Below are 19298 nucleotides of genomic sequence, written 5' to 3'. Positions count from 1 at the left end.
AAGGAAGAAATATTGCTCTCTCACCCTGCTCCCGGGTCCCAGGCACAAGGTAACATTCTTGCTCTCTAGTGCTCCCTGTAAGACACCTGCCACATTGGGTTAACCACTCATCCATTCCCCTCCACAAACCAGAACCTCTTCCAACCAGAGACTACCCCTGTTTCCCTTTCCCTCAGTTTCTGGCAGCCCCTTTCTGAGGCAATACTGCAGCATGGAGTCTGGAGCAAAACTGCTTAGAATGGCATCAGCATTCCAAAACTTACTAACTCTGTGAACTTGGACAAGTTATTTAACCTCTCCGAGTCTCAGTTTATCTATAAAAGGGGACAATAACAGTACCTACCTTTCAAGGGTTAATGGAGGACTAAATTAGATCATTCCTGTTATGTGCTTAGAACAATGCCTTGCCCATGGTAAGCATAATAAGTGTTAGTTGTCTATTATTATTATTGTTGTTGTTATTATTTTACTACTACTATTCTGAAATACTTGATTCAAGGAGATAATTAGGTTATAAGGATTTAAACAAATTAAATACTTCAGTTTTTAAAATCATTTACAATTAAGCATCAAGTAAGTTTTTTTTGACTTGAGAGTGGGAAATAATACTGTTTGTGGAAATATAGATCGATTCTCTGGAAAAGAATTTGAAAAGAGCTAATCAGACTTTAAAAGATGAAAGTTCTTTGGCCCAGCAATTTCACTCACAGGGATAATATAGACATAAGAAAAGGACAGTCCTTGTAGCCTTGTTTATAAAGACCAAAAAGTTATAAATTTATTAATAATCTAAACAGCCAACAGTAAAAAAGTAGTTTAAAATATTATGGTGTAATCATATACCAGAATATTATTATGTATTCATCAAAAAAGATGTCATAGACATATTTCTTATTGATTGGAAAGATATTCACAATATTTTGAGTAAAAAAAGCAAGTCTCTAAATAGTATGTGGAGTTTGAAATCATCTTTGATAACAGAAACTTCTGGATTTATGGAAAGTTCTAGCAGAATAAATGTCAGAGAGAACAGTGATTGTAACTCTGCATATTGGATTTCTGATTTTTTTTATCAATTTCTATTGCCTTTTTTCTAATTTCTCTAAATAAGTTTGTATTACTTTTATAATAAATTTTTTAATAAGTATGGCATTATAACTAATATTTTCTTCCTCGCTTATCTGTGTTTTCTACTTTTCTGCATTAAACATATATTACTTGTGCAATAAGGGGAAAATATTATTTTTTTAAACTAAACTGTCAAACAAGGTTGGTTGTTTCCTATAACCAGGAAACTTGAATCCTATGCAATTCTTGAAAGTTTTAAGACAATTCTGCATGTTCAGCTATAGACCTAAAAGGACCTGAGGAGTCCAAATTCACGATGGAGACTCATACTCAAATGTGGAAAGATCTGAAATCTTTAACTCATCTATCACCAAAATACACACAAAGAGAGTCTTGTAATGTATTTCCCTATTCCTTCCTTTAATATCATCAACTTTTTTGACTAATGGGAGCACAGTTTCTGGATCATATTCATTTATCCACTAGGAATGGGGACAAGTGAATAGAGGATGGAAGAGACAAAAGACCCCAGTAAGAACTAATCAAATATATCCTTAGATAATACTGAGAAAATACTTGGAGGTTAAAGTGAAAACAAATTCCTTTGTTTTCAACAAAATGTTTTCATCCAATAAAATGTTTAAATGTCTCTGAATTTGGTCACTCTGAAAATCAGATAGGATTACATTGGATTCTGCAAGCAAGTCAAAAAGATTATGACTAGGGTCCACAATGCCAATGGATTATGGTTGTATGAATCGTTCTCTGGCTTGGCAAGAATGCTTTAGAAGAAAACTCTTTCAAACTTAAATCATAGCTTTAGTTTGAAGACCTGTGTGAATGCTATAAGGCTTCACCTGTAGACTCCAGATGTCCTCGTGTTTTACAGCATTAACCGGCTGCTTCAGGAACAGTGGGTTTCCCTCACAGTAGAACTCCTTCAGCTTCAGATCTTGAAACTTTCAAAACAAAATAAAAACTTCACTACACAGCAAAATAAACTTCATTTCTGAGCCTACATCTTCAATAAAATTAGACTAAAATTACTTTATTTATGACATATTCCACATTAGTATTTTAACAGCAGGGCATAATCTAGTTATTAGAAACATAAGAATCTTTATGTTGGCATGGATGGCAATGACCTTAGAGGTCACTGGTGACATCCCCCATACTAGACAGCTGAGAAAAGTTGTTCAGGATCAGAGAATTGTTAGTAATAGAAGAGAGGCTAATTAATCAAATGCTGGGAACAGTTTGCAAATAATAAGTTTGTTAGGAACCAAATATGATGAAGAATAACACTCTAATATACACCAAAATCTAGGTCTCATATATTGTCTTATGATCCATTCATTTATGATCAGTGAGGAAGGTAAGGGAAACAGAGGAACATCAACAAATTCTCATTATATTGAAGTACAGTTGATTTCTCTGTTGTGTACAATGAAAATAAAAAAGAAAAATATACAATTCACAAGAATATTGAATCTTCTATGAAGAAAACCTAAATTCAGCTGGATTCTACCCCTTGAGTAGAAAAAAAGGAATTCTCTTATATTAATATTATATCTTTTTGAATTATGGTTTTCTCAGGGTATATGCCCAGCAGTGGGATTGCTGAGAAAACCATAATTCAAAAAGACATACATATCCCAATGTTCATTGCAGCACTATTTACAATAGCCAGGACATGGAAACAACCTAAATGTCCATAGACAGATGAATGGATAAAGAAGGTGTGGTACATATATAGAATGGAATATTACTGAGCCATAAAAAGGAATGAAATTGGGTCATTTGTAGAGATGTGGATGGACCTAGAGACTGTCATACAGAGTGAAGTAAGTCAGAAAGAGAAAAACAAATATTGTATATTAATGCATGTATGTGGAATCTAGAAAAATGGTACAGATGAACCTATCTGCAGGGTAGGAATAGAGATGCAGATGTAGAGAACGGACATGTGGATATGGGGGAGGGAAGGAGAGGGTGGTACGAATTGGGAGATTAGGATTGACATATATACACTACCATGTGTAAAATAGATAGCTAGCGGGAACCTACTGTATAGCACGGGGAGCTCAGCTCGGTGCTCTGTGATGACCTAGGTGGGTGGGATTGGGCAGGGGGAGTGGGAGGGAGGTCCAAAAGGGAGGGGATATATGTATACATATAGCTGATTCACTTCGTTGTACAGCAGAAACTAACACAACGTTGTAAAGCAACTATATGCCAAAAAAAAAAAAGAACAGGATTAAAAAAAAAAAAAAAACTGTGTCAACAGAAAAAAAAAAATTACACCTTGACTCCCTTGAGTTCACATGACTTTGAACTCATGTGGTTTTCAAAGTTAAACTCATTTAGGGAATTACTTTTCTGAGACTTAGTTTCAGCTGTGAAATGGGGACAATAAGACCTATCTTCAGTGGTGTGCAGATAAAACAGTTCTCTGGAAAGAAAAAAAAAATGCCCTGATTTGTGGCATGCTTTGATTCTATGGTGTAAATACTCCTATCATAGCTGATTCCAGTCACTGAACACAGAGTTGGGAAGAGATGTTGAAAATTGGTTCTTGTGAGCCAGGATGAGGTAGTGCCATTACACCACTGCATCTCACAGTTATGGAAGAATTAGAGAGATTTCCTTGATTTCAGCCCATGGTTTGAAACACTGCACTCAACAAATTAAAAATAATTGATTTAAAACATCTTTCCAGGGCATCATGTCATTAGATCTAAATGTCTAACGAAATTTCTACAACATAGACAAGATTTTAAAATAAAATACAGAGTTTAAGGCCACATTGGAATCACCTACAGACATTCTGACTTTCTTAATTCAGTTTCCTATGTTATCCACCAACAAGGAGCAACCTAGAGAGTTGAACCTAATGGTAGCCACAAGTCAGTGCTGGGTGTGCTGAAATGAAAAGAGCACTTCTTGTGCTTAATGGAAGCATCATTTTTTCCTTCTGGCCCTAAAGAATAACATTCTATAATTTATACCTTAACTCATATTCCTTTTATAAAAATCTGATACAAACTTGACTAACTTGGTATCTGCAAAAGCATTAACACATGTGAACCTCATTTCAAAGTTGACCACAGTTCAAAGGGCATACATTTTTCTTTAGGGGTCATGTTTCTCTTCCTTCAAATCCTATCACTATTCTTCCATCAAACATGGTAGTGAGTTACCCAGCTTGCTAACTTACTACACATAATGTATCAGAAAGAAATTATCTTAATGAAAAGAAATTAATAAAGAAATTCATTAGCATGTGTTTTGCAGCAGGTAGGTTTCAATAACCTGAAGTCACACACTCTCTCAAAGTCCACTCTGAATATTCCCCAGAGCAACATTTTTTAATACCCTCTCTCTGTATGCCCCTCTAGGTTTCCTGCCAGCCTAGCTTCTTAATAGAACAATATTCTTTGCTAGCGTCATCACTCCAGTAGCATAATCTCTTCTGCTAATAAAATGTTGTTACAGCTTTTCAGAGTTTCTTTGCACAGGCCTACTCAAACTACCAGTGTTATGAGTTTAATCTCAACTGGAACAATTTTGTCCCTCCCGCCCTCTCAGGGGTCTACAGATATTTTTCATTGTTACAACTGGGGGAGGGGGCAGTATTACTGGCATCTCTTTAGTAAATACCAGGGATGCTGCTAAACATCCTACAATGCACAGGATAGCTCCCGCAGCAAAGAATTATCAGGCCCAAAAGAGTGTTGAAGTTGGGAAAACCCTGGTTTAGAGGTATAAGGTCATAAACATTCACTGACCATTTATCTGGAAAGGGGATTTACAGCTGGAGAGAAATGAAGGTTCAAATGAGGGTTTTTATTTTTTTTAACATGAAGACTTGATCATGTAGAAGGTAAGTACCAACATAGAGAAATTAATTTAGAGGAGAAAGGAATAATTGAAAAAGTAACAATCAGGTGAAGAACACAGAAAGACTTTTGAAAATTAACATCTTTGAATTATCCTTTCCTCCGTGGCCAGAAGAAAAGATGCAGGCATGAATAAGTTTGAAGGTGTGGAATTGGATGTGAAGGAATCAGACATGATCCCTTCAATTTTGTCTTTGAAATAGAGAATAAGACCATCTGCTAATTGAGTTGTGAAGCAAGGTGTCTATGTGGAAGGAGGCATGAAGAAGGTGGTGAAAGTATCGAATAGGTTTTGGAAAAGGAACCTGGCATGGGACAAGCAAAAATATTATACAGGGGTGCTGAGGGACCGCACATTTATGGTAATACCTGTCCATAGATTGTGTGCTCTCCTTTAACACCCAGCAGTCTAGATACAACATTAAGAATCTGCAGAAGTATATGTCAGAAAGCAAGGGCATGAGCTCATACGTACTAAAAAGTAACTGAATTGGACTGGGTCCTTTATGGTTTAGACCAGATAGAAAAAGAAATAGTACAAAGTTTCGATGGACTAAGAGTAAAAGAAGATGTAGAGGGACATGAAGTCTGTGATCTAAAAGGAAAGATATGGCTATAAAGCAATAAGAGAGCTGGAACATAGGAGGAACCAGGGGTCAAACTGCCATACTGGACTTTAATTCTTCATATCTAGAATAAGTAGAAGATGATGTTGCGATCTAGACATGACTGTGATGGTGGTTTGCTGAAATGAAGACCTGAAAAGCTCATTAAAATCAAGGAATCAAGGAACTTTGAGCCTAAGTTGTTTGTATTGACCACCTTTACAAAACAACTTCTTGAGTAATGTTCTCAAATATTTGGCTGTCTACTGGACATCTCCAGATAAGAGTCCCACAATCACCATAAATTCTAACATTCAAAAGTCGAACTCTAATTTCCCCCAGTTTTCCTTGTTCCTTTCCCCACATCAAACCTCCTGCTATGTCCTGTCAATTCTACCTTCTTAAAACTTCTAGAATTTATCCTTTCTTTCCATCCCCCTATCCACCCACCTCCTCGCCACCTCTGCACAATCTCTTCTCCTATTCCCTGACCCAGCCACTAATCCCTCTGGCTTGATTGAGGCCCTCATCTTACAGGAATTATTGCAATAGTACTTATATTGGTCTCAGTGCAAACTTTTGCTGCCAAAGTGGTCTTTTAAAATGAGAAGCTGGTCATAATACAACCTTGCTTAAAACTTTTCAAGGCACTCTTTTGTCCATAGGATAAATTCAAAAGCCCTAGTATATCATACTTGGTTCTCCTTGGCCTGTTTTTCCAACCATATATCCTAGTAAGCTCTACTTTCACCCTTATACACCAGCCATCCTGTAGTACTTAGGGGTCTCATAAGAGGCCTGTGTCTTAACTTACAATTATTACTCATGCTGTGCCCATTACTCAGTCCACTCCTGGATCACCTCTTCATGACTAAAATATCACCCCTGTAAGCTTCTGCAACTTCTATCAAATGTTTCTGTATCTCCTTAGGCCTAATTAATCATACCACCTGTACATACTATGAGGCAATCATTGTTGAAAATTTGTCTTCATCTATCAGGTTTGGTCTCTTTAAGAGCTATATCTTAAGTGACTATTTAATGCAAGCTCTAAATTCAGTACCTAGTACATAGCTGAGGCCCAATAAATAATCAACCACACACAACTCTCCCTGGGCACTCAAGATTTGCAAAGGCCTTCTTCTCCAGACTTGGTCAATTGTTATAAGTGTTCCTGCAAAGCCCCAGGCCTCAGGAACAATGTATAAGTTCAGCAAGCCCTTCTATTGCTTCAGGCCAGCCTTAAGTAATGAGAGAGATCAGAAGAGGGCTAATTTAGGAAGAAATTTGTTAATGTTAACAAGGAGAAGGGAGGCTGAGATTTCACATGAGCTCAAAAACAGAACTGATAAATAGGTGATGGCAAATAACCACGGACCCTTCAGACCATCTCAAAGCTCACAGGGTTACCCTTTAGCAAGAATTGGAATTTATAAATATGCTAACAGTTGACTTGTGAGGAGGGTAAGGTTTTAAGTGTTGGGACTATGTCATCCAAAAATATATAATTAGCAATTCTGAAAAAAGGACATGAATAAGATCTGTGACCAATGAGAAATTCAAGAAAATGTATGATAAACTTGATATCTAATCAGAATTGTGGAGTGATTCAGCTGATGATATCATTTGAACATAAGGAAGCCAAAAATTCTGTTGTGGGAACCCCTGTCTCACACACTGTGCGTGAGTGGGAGGGAAAATAGGCAGAAAGTGACCTAAAATAAGAATCCTTCAGTATCTGCTGGATAGTTGACCCAAGAGAAGACCCCCTGAGGGAGTTGAAGAGCAGTGGCCAAGAGAGGTCTGGAGGGAAGGAGATAACTGAACCCCCAGGATCTAAACATATACACACACACACACACACACACACACACAAACACACACACAGCCCTTCCTCATTCTGGTGGCCAGGGAGAAGCAGCTGAAGGCCCTTAAGCTCATGCTTCTCCCTGCCTTCAATATCCTGGGCCTTAAAGCTGATGGGACAGTAGCTCCAGCATCCTCTTCAGCCTCTTGATTTAAACATCATTGTAAAAAGGAAAATTGATCTGGGAGGACTTATTTGTTATTGCCTCACAATCCCCATCCATACCTGCTTAAGATCCCACTTCTATCCTTGAACCACCTGAGAACCAGTAACTGAAGAGGCCTCTGCTTCCACTCTGCCCTGTATTTTCCACCTCCAACAGTGTGATCTTACAATGTAAATCAGATCACAAGAGTAACTAGCTCAAAACCATCCAGCACTACCTTGCTCAAAATGATCTCATTTCTCATTCAAAATGAAATACAAATCCCTCAAGCTGGCCTACAGGACTCTGTTATGATTGGACCCTGTACCATCTCTTTGACCTTATATCCTACCATTCTGCCTCTCCCTCTTCCTTTCCACCTCCTCTTCCCCCTCCTCCCTCCCCCTCTCCCTCCCTCTCTCTCTCCCTCTCTCTATTTCTCTCTCCCCTCTGACAATATTGGCTTTCTTTCCAAGCGTTTTTTGCCTTGGGACCTTTGCACTTCCCTCTTCTTGGAACACTTTGGTCTCAGATTTGTCCATACTATTAACACTCAGAATAAAATGAAATCATATGTTTAGCAGTTTGAGAGGGGAAACATTTATAACTCAAGGATTTGATAACCAGACAAGTTTTCATTAATGTGCAAAGGCAATGGAAAGACATTCTCACATGCATGAGAATGAAAAAAACCAAAGAAAATTAACCAAAGAAAATTACTCAAGACACAGTAACTGAAAGAGAGTAACAAAAACCAAGAATTTGGGTAATACATTCATTTTGCCTGTCAAAATGCAAAGAATAAAAAGTCAAACACACACTGCCCCAATACAAACAATATTGGGGCAATCTGTTTTTTGCAAAAAAATAAAATTTGCAATGTCATTAAAAAGTCTGAAAATTGTTCTTACTCTTTGTTAATTCTACTGATAGGAATTCATCCAAATAAATATTTGAAATGGGAGCAAATATGTATACACATTATGTGTTTCTCAGAATTATTTAAAATTGTAAAATCCTTTCCTATATTAAAAAAATGTATGATAAGTTATATTACACATGTAATATTCAGGCATTCTGCCTTTTGACTCTCTATGTCTAGCAAAACCTAAGCCTGAGTCATTCATGCCATCAGCTTTCCCTGTCTCTGCACATAAGCAAATAAGTGCTGTTTGCAGTTATACCTTAGGGCAGGCAAGCATCACAATAAATTCATCTTCACCAACTTCCAGTATGCCCTCAGTGATTGCTGGAAATTCTCCTCTAGTCAACACAACTCCATGTTTTCTTTGCTGGTTCATCTTTCTTTGCCCAACCATGAAATAGTTCTCCCCTGAGCCTAGCACATTCTCTTTTCACTTTATTTTTTTTTCCCTTGGCAATCTTAACCATTTCCATGACTCAATGAAACCTCTATGCCAATGACTCTGGTCCACACCCTACAGCCAACTGCCTACTCAAAATCTTCACCTGGATGTCTTAAATATATGTTAAATTCACTGTGTCCAAGATTGAACTCATGATCTGCCCTCCTAGAGTTGGTCTTTTTCCAGTGTTTCCTATCTTAGACTATAGAAAGCTTACTAGCCCATCACTGTTTCTAAATTTACCTCGTAAATGTCTCTTGAATCTGTTCAGGTCTTTCCATTCCAACTTCCACCACGTTAGACCAAGTTATTGTCATTTCTTTCGTGGTTTCAGCAAGAGTCTATCAGAAGTCCACCCCATTCCCTTTGTCCTCCCTTCCAGTGTGTCCTCTGCACTTCGGAAATATGATCTTTTCAAAATACAGATCTGATTATGTCACCCCCTACCTAAAACCCTTTAGACTTGCATTGTTCTTCAAATAAAAATCAAAATCCTTAGCAAATTCCTTGGTCATGGCCCCCTTTTAAATTCCTTCCAGTTCCCTGAACAATCCATGTTCCGTCCCATACCAGGGCCTTTCCACATGCTGTTCACTCTTTCTGGAATGGGTCCTTCTCCTTCATCTAATTGATTCCTAATCATTCTTCAGACTTGAGCTTTGTCACTCCTTCCAAGAAGCCTTCCCCAAATTACCTGTTTAGTCAGGCTCCTTTTCTCTCTCGTAGACCAGTGGTCCTTTCTTTTAATGTACTGATTTCAGTTTGTAATTATACATTCATAATGTTAATTATTTGATTAATTGTTTTTCCCGTATAGTACAGGGAGAGCAGAGACCCTGTCTTGTTTCCTCACCATTAAATGCCCAGTTCTTAGTACAGGGCTTAGTATGTAATATAAAATGTTACAGAAAGAGAAGATAGACTCAGAAATCAAATTGCCTTGTTTGAATTTGAGGTCTGTTAAACATACTAGAAGCACCAAACTTTTCCTACTCCACACACACACACACACACACACACACACACATACACACAAACACACACACACTTTCTACGTGAAATCACCTACCCAAGGACCCTGCCCTCTACAGATTTTACATGGTATGATTCTACTGCTTGGACACTTGAACAGGGACTTGATTCTTGAGCCAAAGAAAGCTAATCACAGGCCTGAACCAATCATCTGGGATCCAACAGGTTGGCCTAATCATATACTCTTTGTGGAATTTGAACCAAGAAACATGGAAATTTGTCATTTAGCTCTGGAAACTGGACCAGAACAACTATTATGGCAAGGAGCTGGAGAGTCCACAGTGGGCTATGTATAGATTGAAGTTAAAGGGGAACAGAAACAAGGTATAAGTAGAGCAAGCATTTGGAATATGGATACATTATTCCAACAGTATAATAAGTGTGATGAACTAACAGTTCATGCTGCTAAGAATCCCAGAAGCTTGTTGACCTGAGAACCACACACTTGCTCCAGTATCTCTGAGCTCTGCCCAGCCTTACCATATTCCCTGCTTGAATCCCCATGAGATCCTCCTTACTCTTCCCTATGAAACTTTAATTAAACTCCATTTAAATTGCAGCCAAAGAACCAAAAGAAAACATGCACACGAATTTCAACATCATAGAATTCTCTTGCCCTACATCAGCAGATAGACAATTCTAATGTCTCTGAATTGCTTAAAGTAACCTTCTTATGTGCTTTTCTGTGAATCCTCCTTTGCAAAACACAAAAATCTACCTCTTCCTTCTCTAAATCTAGCTAAGACTTCCAAACTTTAGTCACTCACTCTTTAGAAACACTCTTCTTTTCAGGTTTTGAAAGAAAAATATATAATTAGTACCTCTCCACTGGATAGGGGAGCCATACATCTAGAGACGTTTTTCCACCCATATTTCTAAACCTCACAGACCTGGTTACAGAGAAAAAGCAGAAATTAGTAGTAAGCAAACTATAAAAGGCAGTAACAAAGAAATCAAAGTTCCCAACCTCTGCCCTGGGATAGTCTACAATTTAAACTGAAAAATTCCACTTTAAAATTTATTCAGACCAGGCAACAATTCAGAGCACTGAACTAGAAGAAAGATAGTCAAAGAGTTTGTGAAAGCTGTTTATGGTCTGAAAACCAATTGTGAGATCTTTGATCTTCTATTTTTTTTATTCTGACAGGAAATTAAAGTTTGAGTGACCAGATTCATGATGGGAACTGCAGAAAGAATGTCCGTTTGTAGCTTCTCCCTTGGTTTCCAAATGAGCCCCAATGTCGTTTTAAATAAAGTCTCTCAAAGGCATAACACCTTTAATTCCTCCTGATATATCTTTGTTCTTCTTCATTTATATTAAATATCACTGTTTCAAGGGATTCTTGACTGTTTTTATTTACCTTCTCTTAAGTGACTGCTATTTTAACCAAACATTCTTTTCTTTTAAGCTTTTCATATAACTTCATCTATACTTAATAGTAGAATAGAGAAAACACTGGGCTCAAATGCTGGGGACTGGTTTCAAATCCATTTCATCCACACAACCCCTCCATACAAGTCATTCAAATATCTGAGCCTGTTCTTCATGTATAAATAGATATAATAATATCCATCTCACTGGATTTTAAAGGTCAAATAAGGAATATATAAAGTACTTGGTAAACTATAAGGCATCCTAGAAAAATGAGGTACTACACCAACATGTAGTCCATTGTCTAAAGTAGGCAAGCCATATTTATTACTTTTCTCTCAACAGAAGAGTCTTGTTAGGGTCAGCCAATATTTTGTGTTCCATTTTTTTCATTACTTTGCTTCATTTAAGCTCTACCAGACAAGGATAAAGGCAATTTCATATGCTGCAAATCTATTAGCAAACTGATACATGTACTTCTAGTTTCAAGATGGCAAAACTAAGCATATTTAGCAGTTTCCCTCTCCCATGCCAAATCCTAGAAATGATGAGAAGATAACTTTTAAGAAAATAAATAACCACTTAAAAACAGGGTGATAAATTCTCACAGGAACAGAAACTATGTGTAGACAGTATCAAGTGAAGGAGGAAGCATCAACCCAGGATGAACATGGAAGCCCAAGGAAGAATTCCTACAAAGAAATAGAATTGAGGTAATTCAATACACAGAGGTAGTAGAGGCCTCCAGAGAAGTATGGGATAGTAGAACAACAGACAGCAAGATTACTGAACTCTTTCAGAAGCAGGTAGACACTGTGAACTCACCCACACACTCTCACCCCTATGGCCACACTCTACCTCCCACTCCTATAGCTCCTTTCCCTGAATCCCACACACCTATAGCCTGGTGAGAACAGTGCTTTGAATAGAGAAAGGTGGAGGAGCTTCAAGATGGCTGAGGAGTAAGACATAGAGATCACCTTCCTCCCCACAAATACATCAAAAATACATCTACATGTGGAACAACTCCTACAGAACACCTACTGAATGCTGGCAGAAACCTCAGGCTTCCAAAAAGGCAAGAAATTCTCCACATAACTGGGTAGGGCAAAAGAAAAAAGAAGAAAAAGAGACAAAGGACCTGCACCTCTGGGAGGGAGCTGTGAAGGAGGAAAAGTTTCCACATGCTAGGAAGTCCCCTCACTGGCGGAGATGGGAGGGAGGGGAGCCCCAGAGGTGAGGGCAGCAATGGGGGTGCAGAGGGAAAGCAGAGAGAATCCTGCACAGAGGATGAGTGCCGACCAGAACTCACCAGAGTGAGATGCTTGTTGGCTCACCTGCCAGGGCGGGTGGGGGATGGGTGCTGAGGCTCGGGTTTTGGAAGTCAGACCCCAGGGAGAGGACCGGGGTTGGCTGCATGAAGACAGCCTGAGGGGTCTAGTGCACCACAGCTAGCTGGGAGGGAGTCCGAGAAAAAACCCAGGCCTGCCGGAGAGTCAAGAATGTATTGTTGTGGTCGGCTTGAGGAGAGGGGTGGGTCTGCCATAGGAGCTTCCTGCTCTGTGCGCTCACAGACAGCTGGGCACCACCTACGTGACCTCCAGAGGTGGGCACGAACCGTGGCTGTTATCTCTGACACAAGAGGGGGGCGATGGCTGCCACCGCTGCCACCAAGTGTCCTGTGTGTAAGTGCAAGTCACTGCCCACACCTTCCCAGAAGCCTGCACAGCCCTCAACTGCTGAGGGTCCCACGATCCGGGGCCAACTTCCCTGGGAGAATGCAAGGCACACCTCAGGCTGTAGCAACTTCACACCAGCCTCTGCCACTGCAGGCACTCCCCACACACCCCAATTGTGACTGCTGTATCCCTCCCTCCCCTCCCCTGGCCTGAGAGAGCAAGTGAGCCCTAATCAGCCACTGCTTACACCACTTCTTGCCTGGCCAGGGCACAGACACCTGAGGGTGGCCAACAGACAGAGGCAGGGTGAAAACCAAAGCTGAACTCCAGGGGCTGTGGGACCAAAGGGAAATCTCTCTGTGCAGCCAGAGGAGCAGCAGATTAAACCCCTGCAACTGGCTTGGTAAAGCCTGTATCTGTGAAATATATGAATAGACAATGAGTGTTCCCACAATCGAGGCTGTGGACTTTGGGAGCAACTGTGGACTTGGGAAGCAATTACATGGGGGAGGTAAGGCCAGATCAGAGTCTGAGCTGGCCCCACAGTGCCCACAGCAGGGCCAGAGACCTACTTAGAAGTATTGGAGGATTTCCTGGGTAGGCAGGGAATAGCAGTGGCTCACTGTGGGGGCAAGGACACTGACAACCAAGGCCACAGGAAAATATAACTACTATTACTATTATATATACTTTATCTTAGTTTTCCATTTTGTTCTATTATTGTTCTTTTTAATTATTCTTTTACTTTTTATTTTTTATTTACTTTTTCTTTTCTCTTTTATGCTTTTATTTTTAATATGTTTTTTATATTATTGTTTTCCTATTTCTACTGTACTTTTTCATTATATTGTGTTTTTTCCTTGTTTTTCTTTTTTCCTTTGTTTTGTTCTGTTTTTGTCTTATTTTTAACTAAATTTTACATTTTTCTATTTTTACTTCTTTGTTGTTTTCTATTTATCTTTTTGTTTTCCTCTTTCTTTTGTTTTTACTTTTTTTTATCGTTTTTGTGTGTTTCTTTTATGCTTTCTTTGTCTTGTTTTAGTTTGCTCTGCATTTGATTTGTTTTAGATTTTTTGTTTTTGTTAGTTTAGTTTTTAGTGTTTGTTTTCATTATTGGCTGTGTTTATTGGTTTGGTTGCTCTCTTCTTTTTTGTTTTCTCTTTTTTTTTTTCTTTATTTCTTTTTTTCAGTGTGGGTGTGTGTTTCTTTATGTGTTTTTGTCCGTTCAGTTTAGCTTTTACCATTTGTCTTGGGGTTTTGTTTGTCTGTTCGTTTTCTTTTTTTTTCTCTCTCTCTCCTTTTCTTTTCCCTTTTCTTCCATGCCATGCAGCTTGTGGGGTTTGGTGCTCTGGCCAGGGATTGGGCCTGAGCCTCCAAGGTGGGAGAGCCAAGTCCAGTACATTGGACCAGCAGAGAACTCCTGGCCCCATGGAATATTAATCATTAAGAACTCTCCCAGAGGTCTCCATCACAACACTAAGACCCGGCTACACCCAATGGCCAGCAGGCTCCAGAGCTGGACGGCTCATGCCAAACAACTAGCAAGACAAGAACACAACCCCACCCATAGCAGACATGCTGCCTAAACTCATACTAAGCTCACAGACACCCCAAAACACACAACCAGATGCGTTCCTGCTCATCAGAGGGACAAAATCCAGCTCCACCCACCAGAACACAGGCAGCAGTCCCCCTCACCAGGAAGACTACACAAGCTACTGAACCAACCTCACCCACTGGGGGCAGACACCAGAAGTAAGAAGAAATAGGAACCTGCAGCATGTGGAAAGGAAACCCTAAAAACAGTAAGTTAAAATGAGAAGACAGAGAAATATGCAGCAGATGAAGGAGCAAGGTAAAAATCCACAAGACCCAACAAATGAAGAGGAAAAAGGCAGTTTACCTGAAAAGGATTCAAAGTAATGACAGTAAAGATGATCCAAAATCTTAGAAATAGAATAGAGAAAATACAAGAAACATTTAACAAGGACCTAGAAGAACTAAAGGGCAAAAAACAGTAATGAACAACACAATAACTGAAATTAAAAGTACTCTAGAAGAAATCAATAGCAGAATAACTGAGTCAGAAGAACAGATAAGTGAGCTGGAAGATAGATTGGTGGAAATATAAAAAGAATAAAGAAAAAAGAATGAAAAGAATGGAGGGCTCTCTCACAGACCTCTGGAACAACATTAAGCTCACCAACATTTGAATTATAGGGGTCACAGAAGAAGAAGAGAACGAGAAAGGGTATGAGAAAATATCTGAAGAATTATAGTCAAAACTTCCCCTAACATGGGAAAGGAAATAGTCAATCAATTCCAGGAAGTGCAGAGAGTCCCACACAGGATAGGGGAAACTGTCGAGACACATATTAATCAAATTATCGAAAACTAAATACAAAGAAAAAATATTAAAAGCAGCAAGGGAAAAGCAACAAATAACATACAAGGGAATCCCCATAAGGTTATCAGCTGAATTTTCAGCAGAAACTCTGCAGGGCAGAAGGGAATGGCAGGACATATTTAGGGTGATGAAAGGGAAAAAACTACAATGAATATTACATAGCCCAGCAAGTATCTCATTCAGATTCAATGGAGAAATCAAAAGCTTTACAGATAACCAAAAGCTAAGAGAATTCAGCACCACCAAGCCAGCTCTACAACAAATGCTAAAGAAACTACTCTAAGCGGGAAACACAAGAGAAGAAAAGGACCTACAAAAACAAACCCAAAACAGTTAAGAAAATTGTAATAGAAACATACATATTGATAATTACCTTAAATGTGAATGGATTAAAAGCTCCAACCAAAGTCAACTGGCTGAATGGATACAAAAACAAGACCCATATATACGCTGTCTACAAGAGATGCACTTCAGACCTAGGGACACATACAGACTGAAAGTGAGGGGATGGAAAAAGATATTCCATGCAAATGGAAATATAAAGAAAGCTGGAGTAACAAAGCTCGTATCAGATAAAATAGACTTTAAAATAAAGAGTGTTACAAGAGACAAGGAAGGACACTACATAATGATCAAGGGATTAGTCCAAGAATATATTACAATTATAAATATATATGCACCCAACATAGGAGCACCTCAATACATAAGGCAAATGCTAACAGTTAGCAAAGGGGAAATTGACAGTAACACAGTAATAGTGGGGCCTTTTGTGTTTGGCTGAGTTTGATCTTTGTTGCTGTATGCGGGCTTTCTCTAGTTGTGGTGAGCAAGGGATACTCTTCATTGCAGTGCACAAGCTTCTCATTGTGGTGGCTTCTCTTGTTGCAGAGCACGGCTCTAGGCATGTGGGCTCAGTAGTTGTGGCTCATGGGCTCTACAGTGCAGGCTCAATAGTTATGGTGCACGGGCTTAGTTGCTACTTTGCAGGTGGAATCTTCCCGGACAAGGGCTCGAACCTGTGTCCCCTGCATTGGCAGGTGGATTCTTAACCACTGCACCACCAGGGAAGTCGAAAGTTTTATTTATTTATTTAGTTGCACCAGGTCTAAGCTGTGGCTTCGAGGCTCCTTAGTTGTGGCATGTGAACTCTTCGTTGCAGCATGCATGTGGGACCCAGTTCCCGCACCAGGGATTGAACCCTGGCTCCCTAAATTGGGACTGTGGAATCTTAACCACTGCACCACCTCATTTACACCAATGGACAGACCATCCAGAAAGAAATTAATAAGGAAACACAAGCTTTAAATGATACAATAGACCAGATAGATTTAATCAATATTTATAGGGCATTCCATCCAAAAACAGCACATTGCACTTTCTTCTCAACTGCACATGGAACATTCTCCAGAATAGATCACATATTGGGTCACATATCAAGCCTCAGTAAATTTAAGAAAATTGAAATTGTATCAAGTATCTTTTCCGACCACAATGCTGAGATTACAAATCAATTACAGGAAAAAAACTGTAAAAAACAAAAACACATGGAGGCTAAACAATATGCTACTAAATAACCAAGAGATCAATGAAGAAATCAAAGAGGAAATCAAAAAATATCTAGAGACAAGTGACAAAAACACAACAACCCAAAACCTATGGGATGCAGCAAAAGCAGTTCTAAGAGGGAAGTTTAGAGCAGTACAATCCTACCTCAAGAAAGAAGAAAAATCTCAAATAAACAACCTAACCTTACACCTAAAGGAACTAGAGAAAAAAGAACAAACAAAACCCCAAGTTAGTAGAAGGAAAGAAATCATAAAGATCAGATCAGAAATAAATGAAATACACACAAAGAAAACAATAGCAAAGATCAATAAAACTAAAAGCTGGTTCTTCGAGAAGATAAAAAAAATTGATAAATCTTTAGCCAGATTCATCTAGAAAAAGAGGGAGAGCACTCAAATCAATAAAATTAAAAATGAAAAAGAAAAAATTACAACACACAGCGCAGAAATACGAAGCATCATAAGAGAGTACTAAAAGCAACTATATGCCAATAAAATGGAAAACCTGGAAGACATGGACAATTTCTCAGAAAGGTATAATCTTCCAACACTGAACCAGCGAGAAATATAAAATATGAAAAAACCAATCACAAGTACTAAATTTGAAACTGTGATTAAAAATCTTCCAACAAACAAATGTCCAGGACCAGATGGCTTCACAGGTGAATTCTAACAAACATTTAGAGAAGAGCTAACACCCATCCTCCTCAAACTCTTCCAAAAAATTGCAGAGGAAGGAAGACTGCCAAACTCATTCTGTGAGGCCACCATTTCCCTGATAACAAAACCAAACAAAGATATTACACACAAAAAAGAAAATTATAGACCAATATCACTGATGAACATTGATGCAAAACTCTTCAACACAATACTCCCAAACAGAATCCAACAGCACACTAAAAGGATCATATAACATGATCAAGTGGGTTTATCCCAGGAATGCAAGGATTCTTCAGTATATGCAAATCAATCAATGTGATAAACCATATTAACAAATTGAAGGAGAAAAACCATATGATCATCTCAATAGACGCAGAAAAAGCTTTCGACAAAATTCAACACCAATTTATGTTAAAAACCCTCCCCAAAGTAGGCATAGAGGGAACTTACCTCAACATAATAAAGACCATATATGACAAACCCACAGCCAACATTGTCCTCAATGGTGAAAAACTGTAACCATATCCACTAAGATGAGGAACAAGACAAGGTTGCCCACTCTCACCACTATTATTCAACATAGTCTTGGAAGTTTTAGCCACAGCAATCAGAGAAGAAAAAGAAATAAGAGGAATCCAAATGGGAAAAAAGAAATAAAACTATCACTGTTTGCAGATGACATGATACTATACCTAAAGAATCCTAAAGAAGATGCTACCAGAAAACTACTAGGACTAATCAAGGAATTTGGTAAAGTAGTAGGACACAAAATTAATGCACAGAAATCTCTTGCATTCCTATACACTAATGATGAAAAATCTGAAAGAGAAAGTAAGGAAACACTCCCATTTACTATTGCAACAAAAAGAATAAAATACCTAGGAATAAACCTACCAAAGGAGATAAACGACCTGTATGCAGAAAACTATAAGACACTGATGAAAGAAATTAAAGATGATACAAACAGATGGAGAGATATACCATGTTCTTGGACTGGAAGAATCAACATTGTGAAAAATGACTATACTACCCAAAACAATCTACAGATTCAATGCAATCCCTACTAAACTACCAATGGTATTTTTCAAAGAAGTAGAAAAAATATTTCACAATTTGTATGGAAACACAAAAGACCCCGAATAGCCAAAGCAATCTTGAGAAAGAAAAACGGAGCTGGAGGAATCAGGCTCCCAGACTTCAGACTATACTACAAAGCTACAGTAATCAAGACAGTATGGTACTGGCACAGAAACAGAAATATAGATCAATGGAACAGGATAGAAAACCCAGAGATAAACCAGAGCACATATGGTCACCTTATCTTTGATAAAGGAGGCAAGAATATACAGTGGAGAAAAGACAGCCTCTTCAATAAGTGGTGCTGGGAAAACTGGACAGATACCTGTAAAAGAATGAAATTAGAACAATCCCTGACACCATACACAAAAATAAACTCAAAATGGATTAAAGACCTAAATACAAGACCAGACACCATCAAACTCTTAGAGGAAAACATAGGCAGAACACTGTATGACATAAATCACAGCAAGATCCTTTTTGACCCACCTCCTAGAGAAATGGAAATAAAAACAAAAATTAACAAATGGGACCTAATGAAACTTAAAAGCTTTT

General features: G+C 38.6%; 1 pseudogene across 1 annotated transcript in view; it reads right to left on the bottom strand.

Annotated features, from left to right (window-relative positions):
* Positions 1 to 19094, bottom strand: part of LOC309647154 (small ribosomal subunit protein uS10 pseudogene) — a 56715-nt pseudogene extending 37621 nt beyond the window's left edge. Inside the window, exon 1 of the transcript XR_014268657.1 lies at positions 1926 to 19094. The product of XR_014268657.1 is annotated as a small ribosomal subunit protein uS10 pseudogene (transcript). The remainder of the gene's footprint in view (positions 1 to 1925) is intronic.
* Positions 19095 to 19298: the final 204 nt, after the last annotated feature.

The sequence above is a fragment of the Balaenoptera physalus genome (genome assembly GCF_965194825.1).
Source record: "Balaenoptera physalus genome assembly, chromosome: 17".
NCBI lineage: Eukaryota > Metazoa > Chordata > Mammalia > Artiodactyla > Balaenopteridae > Balaenoptera > Balaenoptera physalus.
The sequence above is the reverse complement of the archived record's forward strand: the minus strand, read 5'-3'. Positions and strand labels throughout refer to the sequence as shown.